The sequence below is a fragment of the Hypanus sabinus genome, chromosome 9, assembly GCF_030144855.1.
Source record: "Hypanus sabinus isolate sHypSab1 chromosome 9, sHypSab1.hap1, whole genome shotgun sequence".
NCBI lineage: Eukaryota > Metazoa > Chordata > Chondrichthyes > Myliobatiformes > Dasyatidae > Hypanus > Hypanus sabinus.
Genome location: NC_082714.1, coordinates 141,682,224 through 141,702,017, shown reverse-complemented (window position 1 = coordinate 141,702,017; position 19,794 = coordinate 141,682,224). Strand labels below are relative to the sequence as shown.

The window sequence follows — 19,794 nt, the reverse complement described above, 5'->3', positions numbered from 1 at the left end:
CTGCTGGCTCATCTTCAGCTCTATCATCCCAGTTCCCATCCCCCTGCCATATTATTTTAAACCACTCCGATCAGCTCTAGTAAATCTGCCCACAAGAATATCGGTCCCTCTCATATTCAAGTGCAACACATTCCTTTTGTACGGGTCCCACCTGCCCCAGAAGAGGACCCAATTATCGTTTATCTTCTCATTCAAATGTATGTGTTGAAGTAACACATTGCAGATGGCAGATTATTTGGATGAATTTACATTTGATCAGAGAAACCATGATAGCTAATCAATCATGATATCATGTTTTAAGAGAAGGAATGTTGAACATACTGATGAACAGATGTTTCCTCAATAGATAGAAGTGTACTAAGTTGTTCCCCATCACCCAGCAGACGGTGGACAATAATTATACTAACCCATAAAAGGCATAGATTTGAGTAAGAGAAGTGCAGTTTGTAAATTAACTGTGAACATAATACTTGGCAACATATCAAATAGTGAAGAGAACTGGAAAAGATTTCAGGACACACAGAGTGGTGAAATGGGTGAATGTCAACTAAAATGTGGAGTAATTAAAGTGTCATTTACTGTCGTATGGGAGGAAGTGTAACATGGAGAAGCCATGCAGTAGAAATATCCTGTCTACCTGATCTAGACTGCGTAGACTTGACTACCTGTGACTGATTTGTAGTGAATATCCAACAAAAAAATCATAAATTAAGCTTGGGCCAGTTTAGGTGCAAATAGCAGTTTGGCAGAGGACATAAAGTGTAAAAGAGAGGCGAGAGTGGCTATTGGAAAACTGGAAAATGATACTGGAGAGGTAGCAATGGAGGGAAAGCAAAATAGCAGATGAACTGAATAAGTATTTTGCATCAGTCTTCACTGTGGAAGACACTAGCAGTATGGTGGAAGTTCCAGGCGTCAAGATGCGTGAAGTGTGTGAAGTTACCTTAACGAGAGAGAAGGTTCTTGAGAAAATGAGAGGACTGAAGGTAGATAAGTCAACTGGACCAGGTTGAGTACATCCCAGTGTTCTGAAACAGGTGGCTGAAGAAATCGTGAAGGCATTAGTAATGATCTCTCAAAAAGCACAAGACTGGAAAATTGCAAATGTTACTCTACACTTCCAGAAGGGAGAAAGGCAGAGGAAAGGAAATTATAGGCCAATTAGTTTGACCTCAGTGGCCGGGAAGGTATTGGAGTCGATTATTAAAGATGAGGTCTCAAGGTACTTGGAGGGACATGATAAAATAGCCCGTAGTCAGAATGGTTTCCTCAAGGGAAAATCTTGCCTGACAAATCTGTAGGAATTATTTGATGAAGTAACAAGCAGGAGAGACAAAGGAGAATCGGTTGATGTTGTGTACTTGGATACTCAGAAGGTCTTTGTCACGATGCCACACATGAGGATACCTAACAAGCTATGAGCCCAGGGTATTACTAGAAAGATTCTAGCATGTATAAACCAGTGGCTGATTGGCAGGAGGCAAAGAGGGGAATAAAGGATGCCTTTCCTGACTGGCTGCTGGTGATTCATGGTGCTGCACAGGTGTCTGTTGGGACTGATGCTTTTTACATTGCATATCAATGGTTTTTGATGATTGAACTGAAGGCTTTATTACAAAATTTGCAGACAATATGAAGATAGGTGGAGGGGCAAGCAGTTTTGAGGAAGTTGAGAGGCTACAGAAGGATTTAGACAGATTAGCAGAATGGTCAAAGAAGTGTCGGGAAGTGTATGGTCATACATTTTGGCAGAAGAAATGAAAGGATTGACTATTTCTTAAATGTTTAGAAAATACAAAAAAAACTGAGGTGCAACGGGACTTGGGAGTCCTTGTGCAGGACTCCCTAAAGGTTAATCTGCAGGTTGCATCTGTGGAAAAGTGGATGTGGAGAGAATGTTTACTATGGTGGGAGTACATAAGACCAGAAGATATAGCCTCAGAAGAGAGGGACATCCTTTTACAATGGAGATAAGGAGTAATTTATTTAGCCAGAGAGTAGTCTGGAAAGTAAGGTGGAATGGGATCTAATGGAACATTGCTTTGTCGACCCAGAACTAGCTTGCCCACAGAAGGCAAAAAGTGGTTGTAGATGGGTCATATTCTGCATGGAGGTTGATTACCAGCGCTGTGCCTCAGGGAACTATTCTGGAACCCCTTCTCTTTGTGATTTTTCTAAATGTCCTGGAAAAGGAAGTGGAGGGATGGGTTAGTAAATTTGCTGTTGACACAAAGGTTGGGTGTGTTGTGGATAATGTGGAGGGTTGTCAGAGGTTACAGCGGGACATCGATAGGATGCAAAACTGGACTGGGAAATGGCAGATGGAGTTCAACCCAGGTAGGTGTGAGGTGTCAAGTATGATGGCAGGATATAGTATTAATGGTAAGACTCTTGGCAGTGTGGAGGATCGGGGGACCTTGGGTCCAAGTCCATAGGATGCTCGAAGCTGCTACGTAGGTTGACTCTGTGGTTAAGAAGGCATATGGTGTATTGGCCTTCATCAACCATGGGATTGAGTTTAAGAGCTGAGAGGTAATTTTATGGCAATATTGGACCCTGGTCAGATCACACTTGGAGTACTTTGCTCAGTTTTGGTCGCCTACTACAGAAAGGATGTGGAAACCGTAGGATAGATGCAGAGGAGATTTACAAGGATGTTGGCTGGATTGGGGAGCATGTTTTATGAGAATAGGTTGAATGAACTCGGCCTTTTCTTGGAGCGACGGAGGATGAGAGGTGACCTGATAGAGGTGTATAAGATGATGAGAGGCATTGATCATGTGGATAGTCAGAGGCTTTTTTCCAGGGCTGAAATGGCTAACATGAGAGGGCACAGTTTCAAGGTGCTTGGAAGTAGATACAGAGGAGATGTCAGGGATAAGGTTTTTTTTACATAGAGAGCGGTGAGTGTGTGGAATTTGTTGCTGGCAATGGTGGTGGAGGCAGATACGATAGGGTCTTTTAAGAGACTCCTGGATAGGTATATGGAGCTTAGCAAAATAGAGGGGCTATGGGTAACCTGAGGTAATTTCTAAGGTGAGGACATGTTTGGCACAGCTTTGTGGGCCAAAGGGCCTGTATTGTGCTGTAGGTTTTCTATGTTTCTATACCATGGGATTATATGGTATAGCCATGTTGTTAGTGACCCCCTTTCTTGGGACTTAGAGCCACTGAGGAATTGTAGCTACTCATGCAAATTGCAATGTCCCACTGCAGCATCTACACATTGGTCACATGTTTTAGGGCTTCATTGGAATGGGAGTAAACTGACTGGTGTATTTAAAATAAACCTCTTGACTGATCCTATTCTGTTAAATTTTGGACACTAACATGATTATTTTCACACAGCCTTTAGACAGTCTCTTTAAAAACACGCACTGTGTACACTTTTTAATCATTGTTGTCAGCTCGGCCTGGTGTGTTTAGTCTTCCCCTCTGTTTTTAACATGCAGTTGAGATTGGCAATATGCTTGTTTTTGCTTACGACTCTGAGTTACACAACTTCCCTTTGGATTTTACCTCTTTGGCAAGAACTAGGGGCACAGACTGCAGATCAGTTGCAGAAATACACAAACCATATGCTTTCAAACTTTGATCTTTGCCTTCAAAAAATTGTTTGAAAGTGATTTCTTTAGAGATCAAAGCCAGTGGGGGCTATTGCACAGCAGTGGTTTCACTTGCTGACGAGGAAGGACAAGGTGAGAAATCACTAATGCATCGTCCATAAACTTCATTCGTGCAGTGGGGAGAGTCCATCATTTCTTGGTATTGATATGCTGCTATTCTTTTTCAATTCACCTGCATAATAACGGTACTGCTGGCATTCTTTCTATCTGTCCTTCTATTGTGTGGCTTGCTCCCGAGAGCAGTTAGGAGTCAACTACATCATTGCATCTGGAGACATCTGGAAGCTTGATCCAGTAAAGGCAGCAGATTTCCTTTCCTGAAGGATGTCATTGAAACAGATCAGTTTCAACAACTAATTTAACTGTCATTGTCACCTTTTATTCCAGATGTAGTTAATTACCTGAATTTAAGTTCCCAGGTACCTTGCTCCAATTCATTCTTATTCACCTGAGAGTCAATCTTTTGAGACTGGCTCTGAAATGGAACCCACATCTGCAAGTGCCAAGCTTGAGATTCAGCCCATCTATTGAAACCTGTCCAAATGCTGATATTGTGAGGAAAGCCAGCCAGAATCCATACCTGTCTTTCCCAAATTTAGCAGTTCAGCTGTGTCAGTTGCCAAAATGTGTAGTTTCACACCAGTGCAGCACTGTATTTAAATTATCACAATATCTACTTCCAAATTTATGATATTCTGAATATAATTGCATCAGACACAATAGAACATGCTTTTGTCAAAATGCTTTTATTCAAGACTACATGAAATGTTTTAAATTTAGCCAAAATGCAGTTTGAACTCTAATCACATTTATCAACCAGTGCTTAAAAAATCATATTTCAAAGTAAATTTATTATCAAAGTACACAGTATATGTCACCATATACACTACCCTGAGAATCATTTTCTTACGGCATTCACAGTAATTACAAGGAACACAGCAAAATCAATGATAGACCACACCCACCAAGATGGACAAACAACCAATGTGTAAAATACAACAATCTTTGCCAACACAAACAGAAAGAAAAAAATAAGTAAAGAAGCAATAAATATTGAGAACCTGAGATGAAAAGTCCTTGAAAGTGAGCCCATAGGTTGTGAGTACAGTTCAGTGATGGGGCGAGTGAAGTTGCCCCTCTGGTTCATGAGGCTGATGGTTGAGGCATAATAACCGTTCGTGAACCTGGCAGTGTGGGTCCTGAGGCTGCTGTGCTTACTGCCCGAATAGCCTGCAGGGTAACTTGAAATTTGGCAAACACAAGAGAGTGCAGACGTTGAAATCTGAAGCAAAGGATGTACGGATGCAGGGGACTCAGCAGCTCAGGCAGCATACTCGGAGGCAAAGTGGTTCGGAGCAGGACCGTGCCATAGCACTGGGAGTGCTATGGGAGATAGGCAGTGTACAGAGTAAAGAGGAGGGGTGATGCAGGGGTTGGTACGTGATAGATGAATCTGGGTGGGGGGGATTTGATGGGCAGATGAAGTCAGGTGGGGGGGGATGAATGGTAGAGATGACAACAGAAGCAGGAGTGGTGTAAGTGGGGACAACAAAGGGCTGCAGATATGAAATCTGCTAAACTTCTGACTCACTCCCTCCCCTCACCACTTTATACTGCCTGTCTCCCCTTTTCACTCTCAGTCTTGATGCAGAATCTTGATCCAAAATGTCAAGTAACCCTTTACCTCCACAAATACTGACTGACCCATCACTTCCTGCAGCAACTTGTTTTTTTCTGCTTTGAATACGACAGATTTGACTAAAAATTATGAAACTGAAGAGCTAATGGCACATTTTTACTTAAAATACAGGAATGTGTCATGGCTGAGGATATTTTGCTGCCTTGGTATTGTTTTATGTAATTCCCAACTCCTAAATAATAAAATAGCAAGCAATGGGACCACAACTTTCAAATGTCAACCTTTCCCTAATGAAACTCACAACAGAATAGATCTTCGACTGGAATAAAAACCAAAAGAGCTGGAAAGACTCAGCAGGTCAGATAGGTGCTGTGGAACGAGAAACATAATTAGCATTGCCGATCAGAGATCTTTCATCTGAAAATAGCTCTGAATTGAAGAGGAAAATAGCAGATAGGTGGAAAGGACAAAGGGGTATATTTGATACTGAGTCTAAATGTGTTAATGTACTAGACTCAGATTATGCTTCCTTGTGCTAACGTATTATCATATAATTAGTTGCAGGAATGCCCATAGGTCAGACCATTCTAATAGTGAGAGAAAACTAATACCAAATTCGCATCTGGATGACTGGCAGTAATGATATTGGATATTATTAGTAGATCTTCTACTCACCCTGCTGTAGCAGCCAACAACTGCCTTTAATACAACCACTTTGTTTCTTCCAGCAAGGCTCTATGAATAGTTTTTCAATGTGGGGTGCTCTCAGTTTATCAGCGTGGTCCAGCACAGTGTAATGGATGGCCACCGTTGAAGCCATCCCCTTCACTCATGCCATCCAGATATTAGAGCTGTCACTGATTTTTGAATAGACACAAGAGGTAATGCAAAATGCACGTAATGTGCTGGAGGAGCTCAGCAGGTCCAGCAGCATCTATGGATGGGAATAAGCAGTCAACATTTGGGGCCAAGGCCCTTCATCAGTCCTGCTGAAGGGTCTCAGCCTGAAACATCAACTATTTATTGCCATCCATAGATGCTGCCTGACTTGCTGAGCTCCTCCAGCATTTTGTGTGTACTGATTTTGAATGTTAGTAAATATTGTTGATAATTTAAAATTCTCAGCGTCACCTGGGAATTACTTTGTAAAAACTAACTGAATTAAATCAAGTAGAAAAAGGTCTACTTATCATTCTCTCTGCAGCTGTTTCATTAATTAGTTTAGTCAGGCCACTGTACTTGTGCCAGATCAAAACTGCCTGAGGCCTAGAGGCAGATTTCCCAGCCTGAGAGAGAGAGCTCTGTGACATCCTGACAGAATCCATGGAGAATCAGCCCTGTACAGTGCAAAAGCAGCCAAATGCACAGCTGGCGTGATGGAAGGTGCCACTGCCAGTTTTTTCCAGTGGAGGTGCCAACAAGTCTGACAGAAACACAATGTCTGGGCAGACAATCTGTGCCAAAGTTACTGTGCCAAATATATTCACCGTGCTTCTATATTTCAGTGTTATTTTTATGACAGGTAATGGCAAGTGTGCAATCTTGCCTTTGAGAATAAGCATTATCAATTTAGTAAGATCTGTGCCTGTTGTACGGAAACTATTAGTCATTTAGTTTCCGAGACTGTTAGAATTCAGAAATTTGCTCTCCCTTAACAGCTGTGAATATTTTCATTTGTGTCAAAGTACCTGGGAAAAGGTGTTAAGAGTAGCTGCTGATGGTTTGCATCATGACATTTATAACTCCATTTTTTTGCAAACAGATCAGCACTAATGTTTTGATATTTTTTATTGGCTGACACTCAGATATACCAATTAAGGGTCTGTTAATGTTGATTACTGCTCTTTTCCATTGGGTATAATAAAATCTTCAATGGAAACTGGTGCCACTGACCTGAGTAGGAGTTATTACAATTCTGGGAACAGTAAGTATACAAGTGAACATTACAGCTAAATTATATGCTCCCTTCTACGGTGGCAGGAGACCAAAAGAGAACTCCATTCAAAAGCCTTGCAATAACCTGTACCAGCTACTCCACGCTTTGTATGCAAGACAAAGAACAACAGTTATTTGTCTGTGATACAAGCTTGTTTCCCCAGAAATGCTTAGGTATTTTACTGTCATATTGGATATGAACTGCATCAATAATCCTAGTACAATTATTACCCTTCATGTTAAAACTGTGAATATACTGGTTTTACTTTGTAGTTTTTACACTATTACGGAGAATGTGTGGTTGTGATCATGTCCTCTGTCTTGGCTCAAGCACCACAATAGTAGATGTGGCTTGTTCTTTCACCTCACCATATCAATTCAGGCCTTGCACAGCAATGCCAAAGGCAACAGACCTACTGTAAAGTTTCGTAAATTCTTGGCATGGACAGAACAGAAAATGCCGAGACGGATCAGGAAACACCATTGGAGAAAAGAACAGTGAAGAAACCTGGCAAATTACCGTCTATCAGAAGTGGCAACAGAGAGATAGCAGGTTTAGAGCCCATGCAGAAACTGGAGAGGAGAGCGGGGGTAGGGAGGACAGGAGAGGAAGGAGAGATTCTGAGATGCAGCAGATGCCAAGAGAGATGAAGTGACAAAAATGATGTTTATGAGTCGGGGAAGCAATGGTAAATTGAAAAGCCAAGGAATAAAACGAGAACTTAGAGAACATGTAAAGGGCAATAGTAGATTCACCACTGCAAAGACAACAGATACTGAAAATTGGATAAGCCAGCATCCATGGAGGGAAATGGACAGTCTATGTTTTGGGTCGAAACTCTTCATCCAGACTAATTTTTCAAAAAAGCTGCCGTCTGAAGAAAAATGGAATTGCTAATTATAACCTTACATTGTTGATATCAAAGTGAGGTTTTGTTCCTGAAAGTCTTACTCCACTTGTAATATTGGGCTTTTTTAAAGCTGCGTCACTGTGCAAAAGCAGAGGGCAGGAGCATTCCCACCAGGCGTCAAGGCATTTTGCTTTACATTTGTGAGCAATATTTGCAATCTTGAATCCTATGTTTCTTGTAAACAGCTGTTTCACAGGAGTTGATATAAATTATTGAGACTTCTGTCACTCAGTGAAGGCAATGGGAGTTTCACTGACATCCTTAAGATGCTACCTGCATGGTTGAATTTAGACTACTAGTTTGGTCAAGAGTGAAATAGAGACCTCTTCCCAGGCCACTATCACACTGTCCAATGCTTGAGGATAAAGTTAGATATGATGATTTAGGATAGATCTTACCTGATCACTCTACATTGAGAAAATTTCTTCTGAAAATTCCAAAAATTATGCACTGTTCAAATTAAATTTGTGCAGCATTAATTCTAAATTGATAAGTTTATTTTTGTATTCAACTAAACAGGTTTCTTGACATCACCCTGGTATGTCACCCTTGTACCAGGTATCACCCTGGCTAACAGTTTAAAAATTAAAGATTAGATTAAATATTAAAGATTGTCTTTATTTGTCACATGAACATTGAAACATACATTGAAATGCATTGTTTTGTGTAAATGACCACATAGTTCAAAGATGTTCTGGGGGCCTCCCCGAGTGTCGCCATAATGTTTGGTGCTGACAGAGGATGCCCACAACTTACACATCCTTACTAACCTTTAAGTCTTTGAAGTGTGGGGGGGGAAACGAGAGCAACAGGAGGAAACCCACATGGTCTCGGGGAGGAAGTGCAAACTCCTTATAGAGTGTGTCTGGAATTGAACCCCAGTCACTGGCATAGTAAAGTGTTACACAACCATGCTGCCCAGTTCAAGTGCTCCCTGGAGCACAATTGAGGGAAAATTGGTTGTATGTTGCAGTAGTTCACAAGGTGTGATTGAGATGGTTTGAAGGTGTTAGTGTTCCATTTTTAAAGTTTATTCAAAGTACGAAGTACAAACTTTAAGGGTGGATGAATTCTTCAATGGGTCAGTGTCATCTGTCTCTCTTCAGATGAGACAGACCCATGTCAAATGCAATAAAATAATCTCTAACAGACCCTTTTAAAAACAAACCCATTACATTATCTCAATACCCCACAATATAATATAATACAATAGAATATCTTTATGAATGACTTCTGCTTGTAATTGGACCTGACTGGAATGTTGTACTTTCATTTTAGTTTTAATTTAATTTATTCAAGGTCAAATAATATGATAGGTTCAATCTCGCATGAGTATTCTTCATGCTAAATGTCATCTATCGTTACCGGCATTTGGACAAGCTGGGCTTCTTTGCATCCCATGTGTTATACATAAACTCTGTTTGACTGTGATTCCGTTAAATGTGTTTATTTAGCACTTGAAGTTTCTCTAATTATAGACTATAGTTTCAGACTTGCTGTAAGAACACAATAAAGTCTTGCCTCTCTAGAACAGTATCAGAATCCTGGGGATCAGATTTAGAAATCTCACTAGATGCAAGATAAATGAAAGAAAAAAATTCTTGTTATTCTGACTCAACCGGATTTTGCACACTCGCTGGTGGATTTTCAGAATCCATCGGGTATTTCACATCCTGTGAAATTTAATGTTCATCTTTGATTCTTTTCACTTGGGTTCTTTAGTTGAATATGCTGCAATAATAGTAGAATTTTTAAACAGGCAATAAAATTGGTTAGAGCAAGCTCAATAGTTGAAGGTTCCCCACTCCTCTTTACTCTTTTCCACTACCCGATGCAAGCTGTCTGCCATCTTTCATTCTACCTTAGTCCTTGGGCTCCTGTCTCACCACTTTTCCTCTCCTCCTTATAGTGGCAGTGTTCCCGCTCCACTCTCAATCTAGATTGCAGGGTTTCAGCCTATAACATCAACAATTCCTTTCCCCCTGCAGATGCTGCTTGAGCTATTGATTCCTCCAGCTATTGATTTTTAAGTTGACGGAATCCTTATTCTGGAGTCAGTTAACTTAAAAATTCCACTTAATTATATTTGGCTAGGTTTTTGCTGATGCAGCAACATTGGCTGGACACACCTCCTACCTAGATACAGGTTGGCTATCCTGCTGGCATTCTGAATTTTTGAGTCCAATGACATTCTTTCAACAGTCCAGTGCTTCTGGTGCTACAGTAAGGAGCTACTGAAAGATAGCAAGGTTCAGGATCAAGTCGAATTCAAACTGTGGTGATTAGTTAACATTTTGATAAACTGCCTTAAAACACAAAAGCGTGAATGATGAAAACTTTGCAAATTAAGATAAATTGGATCAAAAAATTAAGTAGCTTTCCTTTACCTTTTCTGCTAAGTTTACATTCCTCAATAAAATCAATACAGTTATTGAATTCAGTGTCATTTATAAACTCGCATAGGGTTTCAAAAGTGATTTCCCAGTATATCACTAGGGAATCACCAGATCCTTATAAACTTGGCATTCCCGATCTATCAGTAAGTCCTGGACTTCCATAATTCACAATACATACACAGAGATCTGGCATTAACTGGCGAATGCTGTCAGTCTGGATAGTAACTATTCCCAATTATCAGCATAATTTGGCCCATTAATCCTTTCTCTTGATTCTGCCAGATGTACTGTAAAGGTTATTGGAAAATATCAAGGTCAAATAATGCCATCACGATGATTGCATAACAGTTACATTTAATTCTGTTGACGCTGAAGCAGTTTGCGACTGTGACTTGTTTGCGAACTTGGTGGAAATTCAAAAATGCAGCAAGTTTGAAACTTGCATACACCACTGTGATTTTTCTTTTGTTGAATGCTTTAAAATCCTGAGCTTTAGATTGAATTTTTGGGTCTGTTTTCACCTTAAGTATATAATAGCAACTTTCCATTGAGATTTGAAGGATCAGCAAAAAGCTAATTGCAGTTCCCCCACCATCTGATGACCATTTTAAATGCTAATACAATTCTAATTTTCAATTATGAAAATGATTTAACATTATCTCAGGCAGACAAGTGAAATGTGCCTCATCTCTTTCCTCCCATGCACTGAACAAGTTTGCAAACAATGACTTAAAAAAATTAGGCTAGGTTCATGGCCAGTGGCAAACTCCCCACAGTAATGGTGAAATTCGTATGCTGAAAGGCAATACTCAGCAGGTCGGACAGCATTTCTGATATTGAATGATTAGGTATTTATGTGAAATGGTGACTGCAGATGCTGAAATCTGGAGCACGGAATACGAGGTAGCGCCTGTGGAAAGAAATGGGCAGTTAACATTTAAGGTTGAGACCCTTCCCTGGACATTACTACATCTTTATTAATTTTATTGTTCTTATTCTAATTACTATAGTTACCTCTTGTACTTAATAAAGTGAGCACTGTGTGTAAGTTTGTGGTCTTCTACTGCTGTAGCCAATCCACTTCAGGTTTTGATGTGTCATGCGCTCTAAGATACTCTTCTTAACACCACTGTTGTATCACCTGGTTATTGGAGTTACTGTCACTTTCCTACCAGCTTGAACCAGCTTGGCAATTCTCCTATGACCTCTCTGAAGCTGTTTTCGCCCACAGAACTGCTGATCACTGGATGTTGTTTTTGTCTTTCACACCATTCTCTGTAAACTCTAGAGACTTTTGAAAATAAAAATCCCAGGAGATTAGCGGCTTCTGAGATACTTAAACCACCCATTCCGGCACAAATAATTATTCAATTGTCAAAGTCACTTAGGTTGCATTTCTTCTCCATTCATATGTTCGGACTGAACAACAAATGAACCTCTTGCCCATGGCTGCATGCTCTTATGCATTGAGTTGCTGCCACATGATTGACTGATTAGATATTTGCATTATCAAGCAGGTGTACAAGTGTATCTAATAAAATGGTCAATGAATGAATATCCCAAATCAAATCCTTTATTGTCCCTTTATCTATCATACTGGAATATATTTGTGAAATTTAGCTGCTTTACTTTATGTGTAGTATATTTACTTTTGTTCTTGGTGTTTTTAAAATGTAGGTACATCATTAAAGTACATTTTGGCATTTAGTCTATTACTATCAATGCATCCCTCGTAATATCCCAGAAACAGCTTATTCACAAAGAATACGTCATTTCATGTGCAAATGGAGGAATTTGTTTTGCTTTTCCACAGTGAGTCCCATGGGAAAAATCTAATGCCAAAACCTTTGCTAGGATTTACCCAGGAATTAGAGCAAATGTCCTTTTCCCCAATGGCATCTACCTGAGCCTGTTTTGCAAGCTTCTGCCCAAATGCCACTGACAAATCAAACCATGCAATCTTTTCCAAGCTTCCTGAATGGGAAAACATTCCCACTGATCTGACATCAGGATAGAGCGATCATAAACTTAATATTTTGCATTTTAGGAGAACTCAACAGGAAGGTGAACAGATTATTTCTGTGAAGTTTAAAAAAAAATCTATATTATTTATTTAATATAGACGTAATATTTTAAAGTAGTTGTGAAAGAGTGTTTTAAGTGTTAGTGTCAAAAAAGCTTTAAAAAACTTTTCATTTTTAAATTATCCCAGGTGTTACCGAATGTGTGAACATCTGTGAGATTCAGATTCCAATTCTGATTTACTTATCACATCTACATTGAAACATACAATGAAATGTACCATTTGTGTTAACAACAACAGACCTAAGGGTGGGCTGGGGGCCGTCCACAGCCAAAATTCAGGTGCTCCAATCATGATGACTGCTTCAGAGTTCATGATTCTCTGGGCCTGGAGACTGTGTTCCACTATGCCAATGTTTGACAGTTGTGAACAGTGCAGGAAATTTGTATCAGGTGCAGAGTAGGACAAGTAAAACGGTACAGGGCAGGTGGCCAGTGATGGGAAGACAATAAGTGTCTCTTAATATATGCTTATGCAGTTGAATTACACCCATTTTTTGTGACGTTGCAGCATCACATGTGTGAACAACTATCACAAAAAAGAGAAAATCTGCAGATGCTAAATATCCGAGCAACACACACAAAGTGCTGGAGGAACTCAGCAGGCAAGGCAGCATCTATGGAAAAGAGTACAGTCAACATTTTGGACCAAGGCCCTTTGGCAGAACTAGAGATAAAAAGCTGAGGAGTGGATTTAAAAGGTGGGGAGTGGGAGAGAGAAACAAGGTGATACAGGGCTGCAGAAGGAGGAGTCTGATAGAAGAGGACACAAGGCCACAGAAGAAAGAAAAGCGGGGAGAAGCACTGGAGGAAGGTGATGGATGGCGAGAAGGTGAGAGAGGGAAAAGAGAATGGGATGGGGGATGGTGAAGGGGGAGGGGTCATTACTGGAAGTTTGATAAGTTGATGTTCGTGTCATCAGGTTGGAGGCTACCCAAACGGAATATAAGGTGTTGTTCCTGCAACCTGAGTGTGGCCTCATCATGACAGTTGAGGTGGCCATGGATAGACATATCGGAATGGGAATGGGAAATGGAATTAAAATGAAATTATATTGGTAGATTCTGCTTTTTCTGGTAGATGAAGCATAGGTGCTCGGCAAAGCTCTCCCAATCTACATTGCGTCTCACCAATATACAATTGGCTACACTGGCAGCACCGGACCCGATATATGATCCCAACAGACTCACAGGTGAAATGTTGCCTCATTTGGAAAGACTGTTTGTGGTCCTGAATGGTAGTGAGGGAGGAGGTGTAGGAGCAGGTGTAGACCCCTCCCTCTTTCATCATTCCTATTTCCTTCTCTCACCTTTTCTCCTTACCTGCCCCTCACCTCCTCTAGTACTCCTCCTCTTTTCTTTCTTCCATGGCCTACTGTCCTCTCCTATTGGATGCTCCTTCTCCACCCCTATATCTCTTTCACCAATCAACTTTTTAGTTCTTTACTTCATTCCTCCCCCTCCTCGTTTCACCTATCACCTTGTGTTTCTCTCTCCCCCCTCCTACATTTTAGATCTATTCCTTAGTGTTTTTTCTCCAGTCCTGCCGAAGGGTCTCAGTCCGAAATGTTGACTGTACGCTTTTCCATAAATGCTGCCTTGCCTGTTGAGTTCCTCCGGCATTTAGTGTGAATTGTAAGAACAACTATCCTCTAGGAACATTTCAGTGTAACAGCAAAGTCATCTGAACTATTCTTGTCAGTTTTATAGTCTGCCTTCATTGTCACGGTCATGAAACCATTTCTATGAAATGAGCAGTCATTTTAGTAACTGTCTTCTTTCTGTCAGCTTGAACTAGACTGGCTATTCTCCTCTAACCTCTCTTATTAACAAGTCAGTTTTGCCCACAGAACTGCTGCTCACTGGATATTTTTGGACCATTCTCTATTAAATCTAGAGAGGGTTGTCTATGAAAATCCAGGATATCAGTTGTTTCTGAGATACTCAAACCACCCTATCTGGCAGCAGCATTTATTCCACGGTCAAAGTCACTTGGATCAAATTTGTACCCCATTCTGATATTTGATCTGAACAACAACTGAACTTCTTAGCCATGTCTGGATGCCTTTATGCATTAAGTTGCTGTCACATGATTGGCATTTACAAGCAGGGATACCTAATAAAGTGGCCACTGAATGCATATTGAAGTGGAAAATTGTCCAGCACACTGAGATAAAGACTTGCATCAAATCATCATAAGTCACTGGACAACTTGGAGTGCTCAGTCATGAGTCTCAAAAAATATATATAACTTAATCTTCCCAATGGAAGAAGTTGCTATGTTTCCTGTTTAATTGCCAATTATATTTGCCATTGTACCTTGGGTTGATTTAATAATGTAGGTGTCATTTGAATGGTAAGATCTATATTACTGCAATCCCAGTCACCACCTGCAGCCCAGAATTTAAACTGCTGAGTTTAATTCTTCAGGTGGTAAATAGCTTTAAGAGAATTTCAAAATGTTAACTTCTAATTTTTAATTTTCCTTTTCAGTACCTTTTATACTTCCATGAATCAATCTTTTCTAATTCATATCACTCGGTTGCCATCGCTTCTCTTATTTATTCAGTTACTAAATCTCATTGGTTCAGGTAATAAGCTCTTGATCTTGTTGACCGGCAATGTCCCAGCTGCTCTATTGCCCTCAGTGCGTCATTATTTGCTGATATTTCCGGCAGCTTGCCCAACTGCTAAGCTGTTGGATAGAAAATGTCTAAATAACAAGTCATGCTGTGAGATGCCCTTCTAACAAATCCTTGGCTAATAATTCCTTCAATGTTGCATGCTTCCTGGAATTTCAAAGCACACTGATGTTTCCTGTCTTGATCAAACTGAACAGGTTTTTATAAATTCCATGAATAACTGAGCATAGAATACCTTTTCCCCATCTTGCATGATTACAACTTTATAAATAACTGAACATGCAATATGTGTGCCTTTTCATTTATTCAAATAATGTCAATGGTGAACACTGACACATTCACTCCATCAAACCAAATTTCTTCAGGACGTTTAAATGTGCCTTTATCAGATTCAAATCTTTGATCCACATTCCTTTTGAGGATTTTAGTTGTTGGGAGCACGAAATCTGTTAATTTATATGTGCATAACTGGAATTAATTTTACATAACTTGTTTTTAAGAATACCTACTAAGCCTGAAATAATAATAATTGATTGTTATTTTGATGGCATGAAATATTTAAGGTCACTTTGAATTATTAATGTTGCAAGATTTAGAACAGTAATCTCAAAGATTTTCAAATATTTAATGAACCTTGGGTACATCTAATGATGTGAAAATAACTGTACCTGTAAAAAGCAGGATGCACCTAATTTGAATGTTGCAGCCTTCTTCAAATCAGGAAATCATAGAAAATTTATGACACAGTAGGAAGCTATTTGGTTTATCATATCTGTGCCAGTAATAATCAGCAGTCATTAAGAACTGTTGATATTGGGATAAATTGACACCAACTCGCTGAAATATTTATGATTTATGTGGAGTTCTACCAGAGTCACTGTTCTGCAAATATTATCAGAACCTTCACAGAATGATAACAGCCCATAAGGAAGTAATTTACCCCTTCAAGACTATACCAGCTCCATGTAACAGTGATCCACCTAGTCCTGTTTCTTGCCCTTTCCCTGTAGAAATGCAAATTATTTGCTTTAAGTTACTTATCAAACTATTTTGTATGCTATGATTGTATATCTCTCCATGACAACCTGGACACTACCAACTCAATAATTAAAAAAAAAATGTCTCCTCATGTCACTTGTTCTTTTGCCAGTTATCTTTATTTTATAATGTCTAGATCTTGACCTAATTGCCAATGGGAACGGATTCTCTCTCTAGTCTGTCTGTAGCCTTTGTGGTTTTAAGGAATTCTATTAGATCTCCACCACTGGTACTGTTCCAAGTAGAAGAAACATAGTTTTCTCAATCTGTCCTTCAACCCAGAATAATTTTGGCAATTCTCTTCAACATCCTCTTCAAAGACTTTCCTCTTTTCTGAAAAACCCGTCTGTTCTTTTACTTGTCCACTCTCCTGCATTGTGAGGTGGCCACCTCATGACACATGCTATAGTTATTAAGTACAAAGTAAAATTTATTATCAGAGTACATACATGTCACCACATACAACCCTGAGATTCTTTTTCCTGCCTAGATACTCAGCAAATCTATGGAAGAGTAATTATAAACAGGATCAATGAAAGAGCAAGTCGAGCATAGAAACTGTGCAAATGCAGACATAAATAAATAGCAATAAAGAACAAGAGCATGAAATAACAAGATAAGAAGTCCTTAAAGTGAGATCATTGCTTGTGGAATCATCTCAATAGATGAGTGTAGTTAACCTTTTCTGTTCAAGGGTCTGGTGGTTGAGGGGTAGCGAATGTTCTTGAAACAGGTGGTGCAAGTCCTCAGGCACTTGTACCTTCTTCCTGATGGCAGTAGCGAGAAAAGAGCATGGCCTGGATGGTGAGGACATTTGATCATGGATGCTTCTTTCCAATGAAAGCATTTCATGTAGATATGCTCAAAGGTTGGGAGGGCATTACCCATGAGGTACTGGCTGAATCCATTATATTTTGTAGGAATTTTCTTTCAAGTGCATTGGTGTCCCCACGCTGGGCTGTAATGGAACCAATCAATACACTTTCCAGTACACATCTATAGAGGTTTGTCAATGTTTTTGATGTCATGCCAAACCTCTGCATTTTCCTAAGGAAGTAGAGGAGCTTTGAAATTACTTTTATATGATGGGTCCAGCGTTAATCCTCTGAGAAAGTGACACCTAGAAACTTAAAGTTACTGACCCTCTCCACCTCTTCTTCTTTGATGAGTGCTGGCTCATGGACCTCTGGTTTCCCCCTACTGAAATATACCATCAGTTGCTTGGTCTTGCTGACATTGAGTGAGTGGTTGTTGTTATAACACCACTCAGCAGAATGTTCAATCTCCCTCCTGTGTGCTGATTCATCACCACACTTGATGTGGCCTGCATCAGCGATGTCATCAGCAAACTTGTATATGGTGTTAGAGCTGTACTTAGCTTTTGCCAATCTGAACTGACTGGGGTTTGCAATTGTGGAAATTCAGGATCCAATTGCACAAGGTTACACATTGTATCGGAGAGATGGGAAGGTAGGTAGAGTGGGTGGGGTGGCTCTGCAGGTAAAGAATGGCATCAAATCAGTAGAAAGGTATGACATAGGATCAGAAGATGTTGAATCCTGTGGATTGAGTTAAACAGTAAGGGTAAAAGGCAGGATTACTGATGGCAGTTATATACAGGCCTCCCAACAGTAGCTGGGATGTAGACCACAGACTACAATGAGAAAGAGAAAATGTGTGTCAAAAGGGCAATGTTATGATAGTCATAGGAGATTTCAACAGGCAGGTTGATTGGGAAAATTTGGTTGGTAATTGATGTCAAGAGAGTGAGTTTGTTGAATGCTGTTGAGATGGCTTTTAGAGCAGCTTGTTATTGAGCCTGCTAGGGGATCAGGCTATCTTGGATTGGGTGTTATGTAGTGAACTGAATTAAGGAGGTGATTACGGAGCTGAAGGTAAAAGAAAACTTAGGAGGCAGTGGTCACAATATGATTGAGTTCAACTTGAAACTTGATAGGGAGAAAGTAAAGTCTGATATAGCAGTGTTTCAGTGGAGTAAAGGAAATTACAGTGGTAGGAGAGAGGAGTGGCCAAAGTAAATTGGAAGGAGATGCTGGCAGGAGTGACAGCAGAGCAGCAATGCCAAGATTTTCTAGGGAAAATGAGGAAGGTGCAGGATAGGTGTATTCCAAAAACAAAGAAATACTCAAATGGCAAAATGGCACAACCACGGCTGAAGGGAGGTCAAAGCTAATGTAAAAGCAATAGAAAGAGCATACAACAAAGCAAAATTTAGCGGGAAGACAGAGGATTAGGAAGCTTTAAAAAATCTACAGACAGCAACAAAAAAGAATCATTGGGAGGGAAAAGATGAAATATGAAAGCAAGCTAGCAAACAATATCAAAATGGATAGAAAAAGCTGTTTCATGTATGTAAAAAATAAAAGAGAGAGGAGAGTGGATATAGAACCACTAGAGAATGAGGCCGAAGAAATAATAATGAGGGACAAGGAGGTGGCATATGAACTAAATGAGTATTTTGCATCAGTCTTCACTATGAAGACACTAGCAGTGTGCCAGAGGTTGAATGGCATGAGGGAAGAGAAGTGAGTGTAGTTACTACTACAAGGGAGAAGGTGCACAAAAAGCTGAAAGAATTAAGGGTACATAAGTCACGCGGACCAGATGAACTGCACCCTAGGGTTCTGAAAGAGGTAATGGTAGAGATTGTGGTGGCATTAGTAATGATCTTTCAAAAGTCATTGCAATTTGGCATGGTGCCTGAGGACTGGAAAATTTAAAATGTCACTCCACTTTTTAAGAAAAGAAGAAGGCAACAGAAAGGAACTTACAGACGACTTAGCCTGAACTCAGCGGATGGGAAGATGTTGGAGTCAATTGTTAAGGATAAGGTTGTGGAGTACTTGGTGATGCAGGACAAGGTAGGACAAAGTCAGCATGGTTTCTATAAGGGAAAATTTTGCCTGACAAACCTGTTGGAATTCTTTGAGGAGATTACACATAGGATGGATAAAAGGGATGCAGTGAATGTTGTATATTTGGACTTTCATAAGCCCTTGATGAGGTGTTACACATGAGGCTGCTTACCAAGTTAAGAGCCCATGGTATTGCAGGGAAGTTACTGGCATGGTTAGAGCATTGGCTGATTGGTAGGAGGCAGCAGGTGGAAATAAAAGGATCATTTTCTGCAGGGAAGCTGTAGAAGGACTTAGATTAGCAGAATGGGTAAGTAATTGGCTAAAGAAATACAATGTTAGAAAGTACATGGTCATGCACTTTGGTATTAGAAATAAATGTGCAGGCTATTTTCCAAATAGGGAGAAAATCCAAAAATCTGAGCTGCAAAGGGACTTGGGAGTCCTTGTGCAGAATATCCTAAAGGTTAACTTGTCAGTAAATTTGGTGGTGAGGAAGAAGGTAAGTGTAATGCAAGCATTCATTTCCAGAGGTCTAGAATACAAGAGCAGGAATGTGATGCTGAGGCTTTATAAGGCACTGGTGAGGCCTCACCTTGAATATCGTAACCAGTTTGTGGCCCCTCATCTTAGAAAAGGTACTGACATTG

General features: G+C 40.0%; 1 protein-coding gene across 6 annotated transcripts in view; it reads left to right on the top strand.

The window, feature by feature from the left end:
- ptprt (protein tyrosine phosphatase receptor type T) overlaps positions 1–19,794 on the top strand; it is a 1,496,000-nt gene that overhangs the window by 281,956 nt on the left and 1,194,250 nt on the right. The gene's annotated exons all lie outside the window — the stretch shown is intronic.